Source organism: Hyperolius riggenbachi, chromosome 2 (genome assembly GCF_040937935.1).
Source record: "Hyperolius riggenbachi isolate aHypRig1 chromosome 2, aHypRig1.pri, whole genome shotgun sequence".
NCBI classification, from domain to species: domain Eukaryota; kingdom Metazoa; phylum Chordata; class Amphibia; order Anura; family Hyperoliidae; genus Hyperolius; species Hyperolius riggenbachi.
Window position 1 is genome coordinate 527,705,197 of NC_090647.1, and position 13,589 is coordinate 527,718,785.

The 13,589-nt window shown below is 44.8% G+C and overlaps 1 protein-coding gene across 6 annotated transcripts in view; it reads right to left on the bottom strand.

The window, feature by feature from the left end:
* TIAM1 (TIAM Rac1 associated GEF 1) overlaps window positions 1–13,589 on the bottom strand; it is a 497,838-nt gene that overhangs the window by 445,226 nt on the left and 39,023 nt on the right. The window contains exon 1 of one of the 6 annotated variants that reach the window (XM_068270613.1): window positions 7,646–7,730. The exons of 4 other annotated variants lie outside the window; for them this stretch is intronic. The gene's annotated coding sequence lies outside the window, so the exon portion shown is untranslated. Of the gene's footprint in view, window positions 1–7,635; window positions 7,731–13,589 lie in introns of those variants that run through there. One more of the 6 variants, XM_068270614.1, reaches the window with a different exon arrangement.

A 13,589-nucleotide genomic window follows, 5' to 3' on the forward strand; every position in this document is an offset into this window, starting at 1 on the left:
GGCAGAGCGCCGCTATACACGGGACATACAAAAACAAGAAGAATGGCAAGGAGCTCCGTATGACTCAGCACCGCCACACAGCTCCCGGCAGAGCGCCGCTAAACGCGGGACATACAGAAACAAGAAGAATGGCAAGGAGCGTCGTATGACTCAGCACCGCCGCACAGCTCACGGCAGAGCGCCGCTAAACGCGGGACATACATAAACCGGCAGGATGAAAGGAAAACAGGCCTGGAAGGATGTCACGCTAAACCTATAGCCAGCCTATCGGGTTCCCAGGATTATTTCCTGAATATTTCATCGAAACCTTGAAAATAACCTAAAATGAAACAGTGACACATAATGCTATTTTAATTCAATTCCAAAATATAATCTTATAACTGAAATTGTTTATATAAAAAAAATAGAGTTTTTAGCAGCCCTTTTCCTACTCTGTACTTCAGCACAAAGATAATTATTTTAGTATTTATATAGCACCGACATATTCCGCAGCTCTGTACAGTGTATATTGTGTTGTCACTAACTGTCCCTCAGAGGGGCTCACAATCTAATTCCTACCATAATCATATTTCTATGTATGTATGTATCATGTAGTGCATGTATCAGTCTATGGCTATTAACTTATCTGTATGTTTTTGGGATGTGGGAGGAAACCGGAGTGCACGGAGGAAACCCATGCAGACACGGGGAGAACATACAAGCTCCTTGCAGATGTTGACCTGGTTGGGACTCAAACAGGGGACCCAGCGTTGCAAGGCGGGAGCGCTAACCACTACACCACCGTGCTGCCCATGGGTGCAGAGAGTCCAATTACAACTGAGGAAGCAATCTGGATAGTTTCAAATCCGATGACAGGTCCACACTGCAACTAAAGCAAAAAGATTGAACCAGCACCATATGTCAATATATAAATCAATAAAGTAATGGTAATGGACCAGGGTGTGCTGAGGGCAAAGCAATACTATAGTTACACAAAGAACAGACTACCCTAAATACGGTAGCACTACACGGACCAGAAATTACAAAAACAACAAATAAACGTTATTGAAGATAAAATTTCAATAACGTTTATTTGTTACCTTTGTAATTTCTGGTCAGTGTGGTGCTAGTTAGGGTAGTCTGTTCTTTTTGTAACTACACACTGCAAATAAGCTACTAACGGTTACATGATTTCGGGTCAAATTGATAATTTCTGACAGGTCCAATCTGATTTCCGATCGTTTTTCTGATATATTTTTCGATCACTTCTGTACAAAATTGATCAGAAAACGGATCGGAAAATCAGATTGGATCTCTCGAACATTCTCGTTTCGACCCGAAATCTGACGGGAAATTGCATGGTGTGCACCAGGCATATGGATGTGTTCCCATTTGAGCTGAGAATGGACATTTTTTTTGTCCATTCTATGCTCATCGCTAAACTGACAGTGAATGGCCACCACTCTTGGTGACCGCACGTGATCCGGCTACAAGTGGGAACCGGGCCTAAGGCTAGGTTCACACTACGACATTGTGTCAGGCAATTCCAGGGCTGTGGAGTCGGTACTAAAATCATCCAACACCAACGCCTCAGTTTATGAAACAACCGACTGACTCCAGAAACCCAAAATTGCTCCGACTCCACAGCCCTTGCAGAGCTATGGGATTGGGTACAAAACCGTGTAAATGTACGTACTCAAGTTCCCAAAATGCATTGCGGCATGCATAGTGGGCGGTGATGGCAACCTGGGGAGGCGCTATGTGAGCAGCCCCAGTAAGTAAGCAACAGCACTCCCCCCTAACCCCCCCACCCCTCAACGTGTTATGAACCTTCCTTGTGGGGATGTTCATTGTAGAAAAGCAGAAAAAAATAGTGCATTAGTGTTCAGTGAATGGTGCCTCAGCCTAGTCACCTGGCATGTGTACCTAGTTTTATGCTGAGCTACTCAGCCCTTTATTTCTCACCTGAGCAGAAATCTTAGGGTGGAACACAACCCAGGAGTGGACTTGAAAACATTTTTTGGGGGGCAGATGGGACATAGAGGCATGTTCTCTGCCTCATGACATGCCTCTGTGTCCCCACACCGCCGCGCTATAGCCAACTCCCCCCCGCCCCCGAGATTGGCAACAATATTTGTTGTTATCTTGGAGGTAAACATTGAGGAGAGTGATTCGCTGTTCAAAATGCCCGCCAGGGGCGTTCCTGCAGGGTTTCCAGAGCTGCCATTGTGTAGCTCTCTCCCTGGCCACGCCCCCTGCCGCTCCCCCGCCTCCCTGCACGCTGGTGAGAGAATGAATCTCTCATTCCAGCGTCGTGACCCAGAGACCACGAAAGTGAAAGAGGGACACTGCGGCCCACAGGAGAGGCGGTTTTGGAGGCTACCTGATCCGCTCAGCCCCACGGATCAGGTAGCCTAGGTTTGTTTGTTTTTTTTAAAATTTCATGAACCCCCTAAGGCTCTCTTTAAAGTGGACCCGAACTCTTGCACAGGACAGAAGGAAAACAGAGAAATGCACCCTGTATGTATTTAGAGAGTTTAAGCTGTCTAAAGGTGACCATACACTTCTAGATTTACAGCAGATTCGACCATCAGATAGATTTCTGTCATATGCCTGTCAAGATGAATCTGACAGGAATCTGATGTGTGCCACACACTAGGAACAGATTTCCAATAGATTTTAAAATTAAATCTAATGAAAATCGATCTAAATGCATTATTGGACGATTAGATTTAATGCAACTCTATTGGCCATTGATCTGCTGCCAGCAGCAGATAAACCTAGATCTTCCATCCTGTCAGATAGATCAAATCGTTCGAAATCGGCCGAAAATCAAGCGATCGGCAATCGATGTCCAATTGATCTCCCTGATCGAATTGACTGATCGATCGAAGGCCGAAATCGACCAGTGTATGGGCCCCTTAATTCCCCTTCATTTGCGTTTAATCTCAAGTTGTAATTTGCTCCTCCCCGGTCTCACATGACTGCCTACGGCAGATAAGCCAATTGGAAAGCACAGGCTGTAAACAATATGTCTGCTTCCATGAATCAGGAAGTAGAAACAGCAGATTTATTTTAGGATTTGTATCAGCTGTAACAAATGTTTTTTGATAGAATGCAGGTGCTTCTGTGCGCAACTCTGCCTACAGCATAGGAGGAGGTGAGCAAATGACAGCCGGGTGCTCACCAAAACTAGCCAGGTGGAGCACCCAGCTAAAAGAGCCTACAGAGAACACTGAGGGATATTTGTAAAAGTGGACCTGAACTCAGAACTCCTCTCTGCTCTAAAAAATACACAACAGCATAACCTTTAAACACAAACATCTCTTTGTTGCAGCTGAAACAAATCCTAAAATAAATCTGCACTGTTTCTACTTCCCGATTCATGGCAGCAGACATATGGTTAACCTCCTGTGCTTTCCAATGGGCTTATCTGCCATCTCTGCCATAGGCAGTCATGTGACACAGGAGGGAGATCAAATTACAACTTGTGATTAGACACAAATAAGGCGGAATTGAACAGGCTAAACTCTCTAAATACATACAGGGTGCATTTCTCTAGGTTTTCCTTCTGTCCCGTGCAAGAGTTCAGGTCCACAGAAATGAAAGCATATAATTCAGAATAATGTGGATTACGTCGTGCTTCTTTACACATATAGTAGTCTTCCCCCTAATTAACAGAACGACAAATGTGCGGAGACATATGGTTCTCCCACACAGGGCATATGCCGATCTAAGGAGCTTTCATAGAAAAACAAGAGCACAGAAATAAAGAAGTATACTGTCAATTAAGTTCATTAAGGCTTCTTCCCCACTAAGACGTTACGTTAGATGCCACGTTAAGGTCGCATAACGTGCACCTAACGCAACGCATACTGGGGTTGAAGCTGGGCGTCAGATCGAGTCGCGTTATGCAGCTCATCATGCGTCCTGTGATGCGCACTCTTGGACGCATGCGGCATCACGTGGTCCCGCCAGCCAATCGCCGCACAGAGCGGCGCTCCAGGAAGTAAACACTGCAAGTCACACCGTGCAGTGAATATTAATAAGCCATGTGCCTGGCCGAGGAGGAGGAGGGGAGACCTCCTCCTCCAACATCACGGAGCATGTGCGAACAGTCTAACGCGGCTTAGCCACTTATAATGCACAGCATGCAGCACTTTGTTTTTACCTGCTGCGTTACAATGTAACGCAACGTGGGCACTGTGAACAGCACATTGATTTTTCATTACTGTGCGGTGGGCTGCATTACAGGCTGCACTAACGTGCGCCTGTAACGTCCCACTGTGAAAGCAGCCTAAGTGTATAAAGCCTGGTACAAACTATGCATTTTTTTTTATTTACTTATTGTATTAACCAGGGTTGTGGAATCAGTACAAAAAAAATCATCTGACTCCAACTCCGGGTATCCAAAATTACTCCGACTCCTCGACCACAACTCCACAGCCCTGGTATTAACGCAGGTGATATTCAGATCTGACATTGATCTGATATAGAAGAAAGCCAGCATACACACGTGTGCAATTTGAATTCCAATCAGATTTCCAACTGAAAGGACATACACACGGAATAATAACCAGTATCTCGAATTTACATTATTGCCAGCATGTCTGATCTGTTTCCGATCGAGAAAGATTGGTTTTGGGCTTGGAATCAGTTGCTGGCAATCAATATTGTATTGTATACCCGTCAGATTGCCCCTATGGGAAAAAAAAAAAAAAAAAAGTGTCGTACTTATTGCTGGGAATACACGGCTCGATCCTGAGCCATTTAGATGGCTCGACACGTCCGATCTCCCGCCCACTCGGTTCGCCGCTCGATTCCGCATTGAAGCGAATGGAAAAAGATAAGAAAAACGAGCTAAAGATTAGAGAATCGCCTGCGGAATCGAGTGGGGAGTCAATCGATCGGGAGAATCAAGCCGCAAAATCAAGCAGTGTATGCCCAGCATCAGAGACCCTCCAAAATGCAGCAGGAGACACAAGTGTTTTGGAACTATTCACCTCGGAGTCAACACTTCTAAGTTTGCTATGCTTTATGCAATTGCTTTTAGTTTGCCATGCTTCTTGCATTGCTTTCATGCAAAGAGTTTACAGAAGCAACAGATGCCATCTTCACACCTTTTCCTGGATAAATAATGGGCAGCAAGAAGGGCAGGGGGGAGACATGGTGCTATAGCTATTAGAAACCGGGGGGGGGGGGGGGGAGGGGGTGCTTTGTTCCCTTTAAGGGCTCTATCTCTGACACAGGAGACCAGGGTTCCAATCTCAGCTCCTCCTGTTTAGTAAACCAGCACGTATTCAGTGAGGAGACCTTGGGCAATACTCCCTAACACTGCTAGTGCCTATAGAGCACGCCCTAGTGGCTGCTTTGAGTCCACCAGGAGAATAGCACGATATAAATGTTCTGCGTCTTGTACTGCTCATGTATCTATGCACCCCACTGCTGCAGAGTGCTACGAAATATGTTGGCGCTCAAATATAAATAACTTCCACCCACATAATCTCACCTGTTGTTCAGGGAGTCCATTTTATCACATAAAAACCCACATTGCCTTCTCAGTGGATAATCTTATAGTCGGGCAAGAAAAGAGCAGTGAAGTTTCTTGCTGAACTCTGCCTTCCCAATGAATCCGGATAATGTGAAGCAGTTGGTATAACACACGCAGCTTCCGCGCACAGATCTGCACAGTATGGAATCACAGCAAGCCAGCACATATGTTCCTCCAGCATGAGAACATTATGGATCTGTTAATAAAGATGGTGGCAATCAATAGATTAGAGATATCCACCTTGTATGGGGAGGGGGTGGGCAAGCCAGAGCTCAGACTGTTTCACAGAAAATGTGGAGCTCTGAAGATGCTAGAAGCTTGAGGGTGAGGATATGCACCCTATGGAAAGAAACAGAGACAACGGGAGCCCAGATGGTCAAACGATAAAGAAAGACACGGCACTCTGGAGCTGTATGCAGCAACAAGCTGTATTGGAGCAGGCGATAACACTACATGTTTCGGGCGGAGCCCTTCCTCAGGAGCCCAGATGGTGCAGTACATCACAGAGATTAATGAATAAATCTAAATGGTGTTGAACTAATACTCACAAAGGCGGGTTGCAGAAGGGCAACCGACCACTGCAGGCAGGTGGAGATGCACAAACCCGACTCCACTCGGGGTACCAGGAGACCTGGCAAAGGTCACTCTTGAAAAAAAACTTTTACGCACTGGCAAACTAGGTAGTGGCAGAGACCACCAGTGGTCAGGTGTAGGAGCACCCCACGGATGGGGTGAGACAGTAAAAAGGGGTAAAGAGGCACCCAAGGTGAATAAAATACATTAAAAGCAACTAAAATAAAAATAAAATGAGGTGGCTTACCCCAATGATGACACACCCATCTAGGATTGGATATTAGTAAAAAAAAAAAAACACAGGCAACACGTTTTTCGTGGGAATTCGCCCACTTCCTCAGGCCAAATAAAGTGCCACTAAATGCTGGTAGCCAGATTCAAGGCGCGTCTCTGAGAGCTGGAAGATAAAGAGCTGAATACTGGATGTTTAACTGAAGTGCGAGGGATATGGAGGCTGCCATATTTATTTCCTACTAGCCGTTTGCACAGCGTTGCCCGGGAATATATTTGGCTGGGGTTGCGCCGCCCACTTTTTCTAACCCTAACACACAATTACTCAATGACCTAGTTTGTGAGCTTTGCCATCTTTGGCATCAATAATTTGCATTGAAATGAAAAAAAAATCTGATTGGCTGTTTGTGGCTCCACCACCTTTTCTGAATTTTAACCCCAGTCACCCAATGACCAACTGTACCAGGTTTGAAGCTTGTGCCATTAATTGTGCAAGAATGGTAGCAATTAAATATTCCACTTGAAAAGCAATAGGTGAAGTTTGATTCACTTTAGTAGGCTCCACCCACTTTTCTAAATATTAATCCCAGTCACCCAGTGACCAACTGTGCAAAGTTTAAGAACCCTGCCATTAACAGTGTAAGAATGGCAGCAGTTTACATTTTCCCAGTGAAATTTGTATTTGTCTCTGTATTTGTCACGGATGAACCGACGTTGTCCGTGTATGTATTTGACTGGTGTCGGCTCAGCCCACTTTTTCTAACCCTAAACACACAATTACTCAATGACCAAGTTTGTGAGTTTTGAGGTCCTTGGCATCAATAATTTGAATTTTCTCATGAAATAAAACCAATCTGACTGTTTGTGGTTCTGTCCCCTTTTCTGAATTTGAACCCCAGTGACCCAATGACCAACTGTACCAGGTTTGATTCTTGTGCCATTAACAGTGCAAGAATGGCAGCTATTTTAATATGCCCTTTGAAAATCATTAGGTGAATTTTGATTGGCTTTTTCAGGCTCCACCCATTTTTTTGAATATTTATCCCAGTCACCCAGTAACCAGCTGTGCAAAGTTTGAGAACCCTGCCATTAAAAGTGAAGAAGGCAGGGCTGTGGAGTCGGAGTTGGAGTCGAGGAGTCGGGGGAATTTTGGGTAACCGGAGTCGGAGTTGGAGTCGGAGTTTCAGAAACTGGAAGAAGGGCTGCAGTTTACAATCTCCCCCCCCCCCCCCCCCCCCCCACACACACACACACACACACACACACACACACACACACAAATCCTGTTTGACTCAACCCACTTTTTCTAACCTTGACACACAGTCACTACTCAATTACTAAGTTTGTGAGCTTTCGGGTTCCTGACATCAAAATTGTGCTAATGGAAGCAGTTTATCCAGTTAAGAAATCTGGCTGTTTGTGGCTCCGCCCCTTTAGTGAATTTGAACCCCAGTCACTTAACGACCAACTGTAGCAGGTTTGAGGCCTCTGCCATTAACTGTGTAAGAATGGCAGCAGTTAAAATTCACTTATTGATTTTCAAGGGGAATATTTAGATTGGCTCTTGTAGGCTCCACCTACTTTTCCAAATATTAATCCCAGTCACCCAATGACCAACTGTGTCAAGTTTGAGAACCCTGCCATTAACAGCGTAAGAATGGTTGCAGTTTTTATTTTCTCATGTAAAAAAAGTTAGCTGTTTTTGGCTCCACCCACTTTTTCTAACCTTGACATACAGTCACTCAATGACCAAGTTCGTGAGCTTTCAGGTTTCCAGCATCAAAAATGTGTGAATGGAAGCAGTTTATCCACCAAGGAAATCTGATTGGCTGTTTGTGGCTCCGCGCCTTTAGTGAATTTGGACCCCAGTCACCCAATGACCGACTGTAGCAAGTTTGAAGCCTCTGCCATTAGCAGAATGTATGAATAGCAGCAGTTTACATATTCCCCTTGAAAATCAATAAGTGAATTTTGATTGGCTGTTGTAGGCTCTACCCACTTTCTTGAATCTCAATCTCATTCACCCAGTGACCAAGAGTGGCGAGTTTGAAAACCCTGCGATTAACAGTCTAAGAATGGCTACAGTTTACATTTTCCCATTTAAAATGAATGGCTAAAATTTGATTGGCTGTTTTATGCTCCGCCCACTTTTCCTGGATTTGTAACCTCGGTCACCAAGTGACCAACTGTGCTAAGTGTGGGGACTTTGGCTTGATTACTGTGAGAATGGCAGCCTTTTACATTTTTTCCATTGACGTGAATGGGTGAAATCTGATTTGCTGTTTGTAGCTCCGCCCAGGTGTGCAGGGGGGACGCGAGACCCCCACAACATATCATCCCAGGTAGTAAAGGGATCTACACACACACACAGATTAAGCAATACCAGTTGCCTGGCTGTCCTGCTGATCCTTTGCATCTAATACTTCTAACCATAGACCATGAACAAGCATGCAGCAGATCAGGTGTTTCCCCAGATAGGACTAGATTATCTGCATGCTCGTCTCTGGTGTGATTCAGACACTACAGCAGCCAAATAGACCAGCAGGCAACTGGTATTCAAAAAGAAAATATTGCAGCCTCCATATCCCCCTCACTTCAGTTGTCCTTTAAATCTGGTCGCACTCTTTGTGCTAAGCATGACTAGCAGCACACTCACAATTTGGGAATCTTATTGCACTGATCTGCCTTTCGGTTTTCGCGTTTGCACTGCAAGCAAAATAAACTGCTCACATTCAGTTTTTTTCCACATGCTGGGAGTCTTTCAAAGTCAAAATCATTTTAATGCTAGGCAATAAAACCCGTGCAAAACATTTCAAAAACTAAAAATAGTACACGAAAAAAAAGCATGCAAACGGACTGAAATGCAATTTTAGCAAAACATTTGTGCTTTCGTATAGCTCAGGTGTGCGCACAACCTTAAAGGGCTCATTCACACTAGGGCAATTCTCGCTAATCGCCGAAGCGATATGGCTTTTTAAAGTGCTACCACAATACTAACTTGGCAGTGACATCATTGCTGCGAATGCCACCGACCGCGGGCAATTCGCGATTAGTGGCAATCGCAAAACACCTGCAGCTTTTTTCCACGATTCTAGAGCGATCGAGATACAGTGCTTAAAAAGTGCTAATGGCGAACACTCAAAAAGCACAAGAATGCACAGTGATCTTACCGCACTAATCACAGTAAAAATCACCCACGCAAAACGCAAGCGCTAGCACTTTGCGCTTTTCAGTGAGAACGGGCCCAAAGTGAAAACCTACTCAGCACAGCTCTATACATTGTTCTGTTCAAACTCCAGCACCACTCATTGTAACAAAACTAATCTGCCATGTAGAAGGGTAGTTCCCATCAAGAAGGCTCCCTTCAACAGTGACATGGTCACATTGGAGGGGGGGGGGGGGGGGGTGAGGAGGTGAGACAGACACTTAATTGGCATTATACATTTTGACCTAAGAGGGAAAGGAGACAAAAAAAAAAAAAAAAAAAAACAAGCAAGTCCTTTCAAATACTAATTTTGCCTTTACATCAACAAAATGTTACATTTTTTTTTAAAAGATACTTCAAACAGGACAGGTCATCCTTCACCTCCTCAGTAAAACGCTTCTGACCAGCGACTTCACAGGTACCGTGTCACTGATTATCCACCAGGCTCACGGTGGAAGTGAGAGATCTGCCCTCCAGCTACGAAGTTAGACTGTCAGGTTCCCACAAATGTGACTGTGAGCAGAGTCTGCCCATCTTCAGCAGGTCACAGGAAGAAAACAAGATAACGTCACACTACGCCATCACTCCACTGGAACCAGTTGGACGAGTTACACCAGAGGATCAACTTTAAACATCACCATTGTTTAATGAAGAGATCTATCCCACCTGTCGCCCTGCAGCTGGGTGGCAAAGCAAAATAATAACACCACTAGGCTTATGCAAGAATTTGTATAATCTATTTATCTTATATATAAATAAAAACAGACGTATGTAAGAGCGTGTCAAAAAAACCTTATCCGATTTCTAAGAAACTTGTTATACAGATGCCTTACTACCTGGGAAGATATGTCTTGGGGGTCTTATGTCCCCTCTGCACACCTGGGTGGAATCACAACAGCCAATTAGATTGTACCCATTGATGTCAATGGGAACATTTAGAAGGCTTGCCATTCTCATAGTAATAAAGGCAGCTTGTTGGTAGACCAACAGCTGAAGGGGCATCTCTTGCAGTAGAGGAACTTCTGCAAAACGCTCCCTCTGGAGTTAATGCCCCATTCCTGCCTCTCAATGTCTCTCACCCTGCACAGAACAAAAGCTGCAGTGTCATGACCTCGGTTGCGGGCATTTCATTTTTTTCAAAAACGAACGTCGGGCACAAGGGCAGCAGTAATGGATGCTACCCGAGAATGGGTGGGGTGGGGGTTTACATAAGTTTACCGGATTGAGTTATCTTTCAGGGCCCATTCACAGAGAGTCTTTTGCATCACAACAGACAATATTCTGTTGGGGCTTTCAGAGTACGGTGCGGTGAGTTCCGCTGCACACACAGCATGCAGTGCATTAACAGGCGCGTGTGGCAGTGAGGCATACTTACTTTGTACTGTGACTCATTGCATGGTCTTTTTGGCTAAGTTGCGAAAGCAAAAGACGGAGTATGAAAGGGCCTTTACTTTCCAGGACATGGACTGAATTCGACAAGCTATCAGACAAGCTCAATTGCATAGAAGAAACTCTAGTTTTTAAACTCTTGATGTATTGAAAAACAGAAAGGGACTTCAGACAATTTCTTAATAGGGCTGGTACTACATGTACCCATTTTTACTTCATTATTTTACATGCTACTTCAGGCGTACTATTAAAAAAAAAAAAAAGAAAAAAAAAAAATTTCAAAAGCATTGTGAAGGATCACATTAACTAAATTAGGGGGATCCTGTCAACAACTATTTGCAGTACAGACTATGAAGTATACATCATCTGCCACTCTCCCCGCCTTAAAGAGGAACTCCAGCGAAAATAACGTAATGAAAAAAAAAGCTTAATTGTTACAATAATTATGTATAAATTATTTAGTCAGTGTTTGCCCTTTGTCAAATCTTTCCTCTCCCTGATTTACATTCCAACAATCACATGGCAACATTTTTACTGCTGGCAGGTGATTTCAGTGGAAGTAGCTGCTGCTTGTTTTTTTGGCAGTTGGAAACAGCTGTTATTTCCCACAATGCAACAAGTCTCCCACAGTGTGATGTCAGCACCATGGTCCTGACATCACACTGTGGGAGGGGTTTCACCACAATATCAGCCATACAGCGCCCCCTGATGATCGGTTTGAGAAAAGGAACAGATTTCTCATGGGAAAGAGGCATCAGCTACTGATTGGGATGAAGTTTAATTCTTGGTTACAGTTTCTCTTTAACTTGCCTATTCAGGCTTCTACACAGAACAAAATGATCCAAATTCTACTGTTCTTTTAAATAAAAAAAATAAAATACACATACAAAAAAAAAATTAAAAAAAAAAAATGAATGCACAGTTTCTTTAAAATTCCAAAATCCAGCTGCAAAGTTAACCTTTTCGGGACCATGTTAATGAGATCCTACGCCGCACTTGTGGCTGTTCTAGCCTGATGTGGCGTAGGATCTACGCCGGCCCGCAATTTCCGCTCCCGACGCGATCGTGCGCACCCGGAGGGGGAGATTAAGCTGTCATATGACAGCTGACATCTCCCCCGAGTGATCAGCAGCCATCGCGTATGGCTGCTGATCACATGATCACTACGATCGCCGTCGGATCGTAGTGATCAGTTTGACAGCTGCGGCGGCAGGGGGGAAAAGAAGAGGATCCACTCACCTCCCTGCCGTTCCAGCGACGATCGGCACCCCCCTCCGCTCTGGCCGGCATCTCCGCTCCGTCTGACGTCAGCGCCGGGTCCCGCCTTGATGACGTCATCAAGCCGCGACCCGGAACTGATCTTCAGACAGAACGGAGATGCCGGCCGGAGAAGAGGGTCCCGTGCGGCTCATCGCTGGAGCCTGGAAGGTAAGTGAAGGCTGCTGGCAGAAGGGGGAGGCACAGGCCACCATGGGGGACACCACTCTAGCCAGCCACACACGGGATCCGGCCGCCTGACCCCCCCAAACGCGCGCACCCCCTTCCCGCGCAAAATGCCTGGTCCTTAAGGGGGGGTAGGTGGCCGGTCCTGAAAAGGTTAATGAGATCAGATTAGCGGTGCAGTCGCCTGTGATACTTTTTACTTTTAAATCCTTTTAAATGTAACCCTTTGACATCAGACAAGCTTCCCTCAAATGCCATCAAACAGAACGGTGCCCACAGGCCTGGCATCATCACAGCGGGGCAGAATCTGCTTTTATGGTCAGATCTGAACGCTGAAACCGCTAACAAAACTGTGCCTAGCAAGCAATCAAATGACAAGGAAACGCCAGCAGACATTATTAACACGACCTTAGATAGAGTAAAGTCCTAATGTCATTGCCTATAGAGAGAGCGCTGACCTCCTAGAGAATCTCTCACACACTCCTGACCCTCCACCGATTAAAGTAAATGGCAGCCCTGCTGAGAAAAAAAAAAAAAAAAAAAAAAGCCAGATACTTACCTAAGAGCAGAGGCGCCAAAAGGAAGCTAAATGAGCTTAAAAACCAAATTCTTGGTAAATAGAGGAGGTAGTGGTGGACTTACCTCCTCCAAGTAGACTCACAACGACTGTAGTAAAGACAGTCTCTATATATACTATTTATGAACTCCAAATATGCAACGCGTTTCGCAGGTTTGATCCCGCTTCATCAGGCAATAACAACGGAGCAATATTGCCTGATGAAGCGGGATCAAACCTGCAAAACGCGTTGCATATTTGGAGTTCATAAATAAAATATATTGACTGTCTTTACTACAGTCGTTGTGAGTCTACTTGGAGGAGGTAAGTCCACCACTACCTCCTCTATTTACCAAGAATTTGGTTTTTAAGCTCATTTAGCTTCCTTTTATCCTTTTTGCGCCTCTGTTCTCCTGCATAATATTGAGTCCACCCTGGGTGGAGGGTTGAACCCCCTTTTTCTCATCTACAGAGAGCGACTTCTTATTCCTGAGTGGGGTCAGGAAAATCTCCCCACCTGCCTTTTCAGTGGTTGCCTAATGGTAACCCTGGTTTGTGAGTATTAATATTTACTCTATCTAGTAACCATTTACCAGTACATATTACACTATTGGGGCTCTTGGTGTTCCTTGTTTTTAGATACTTACCTAAGGAGAGGGAAG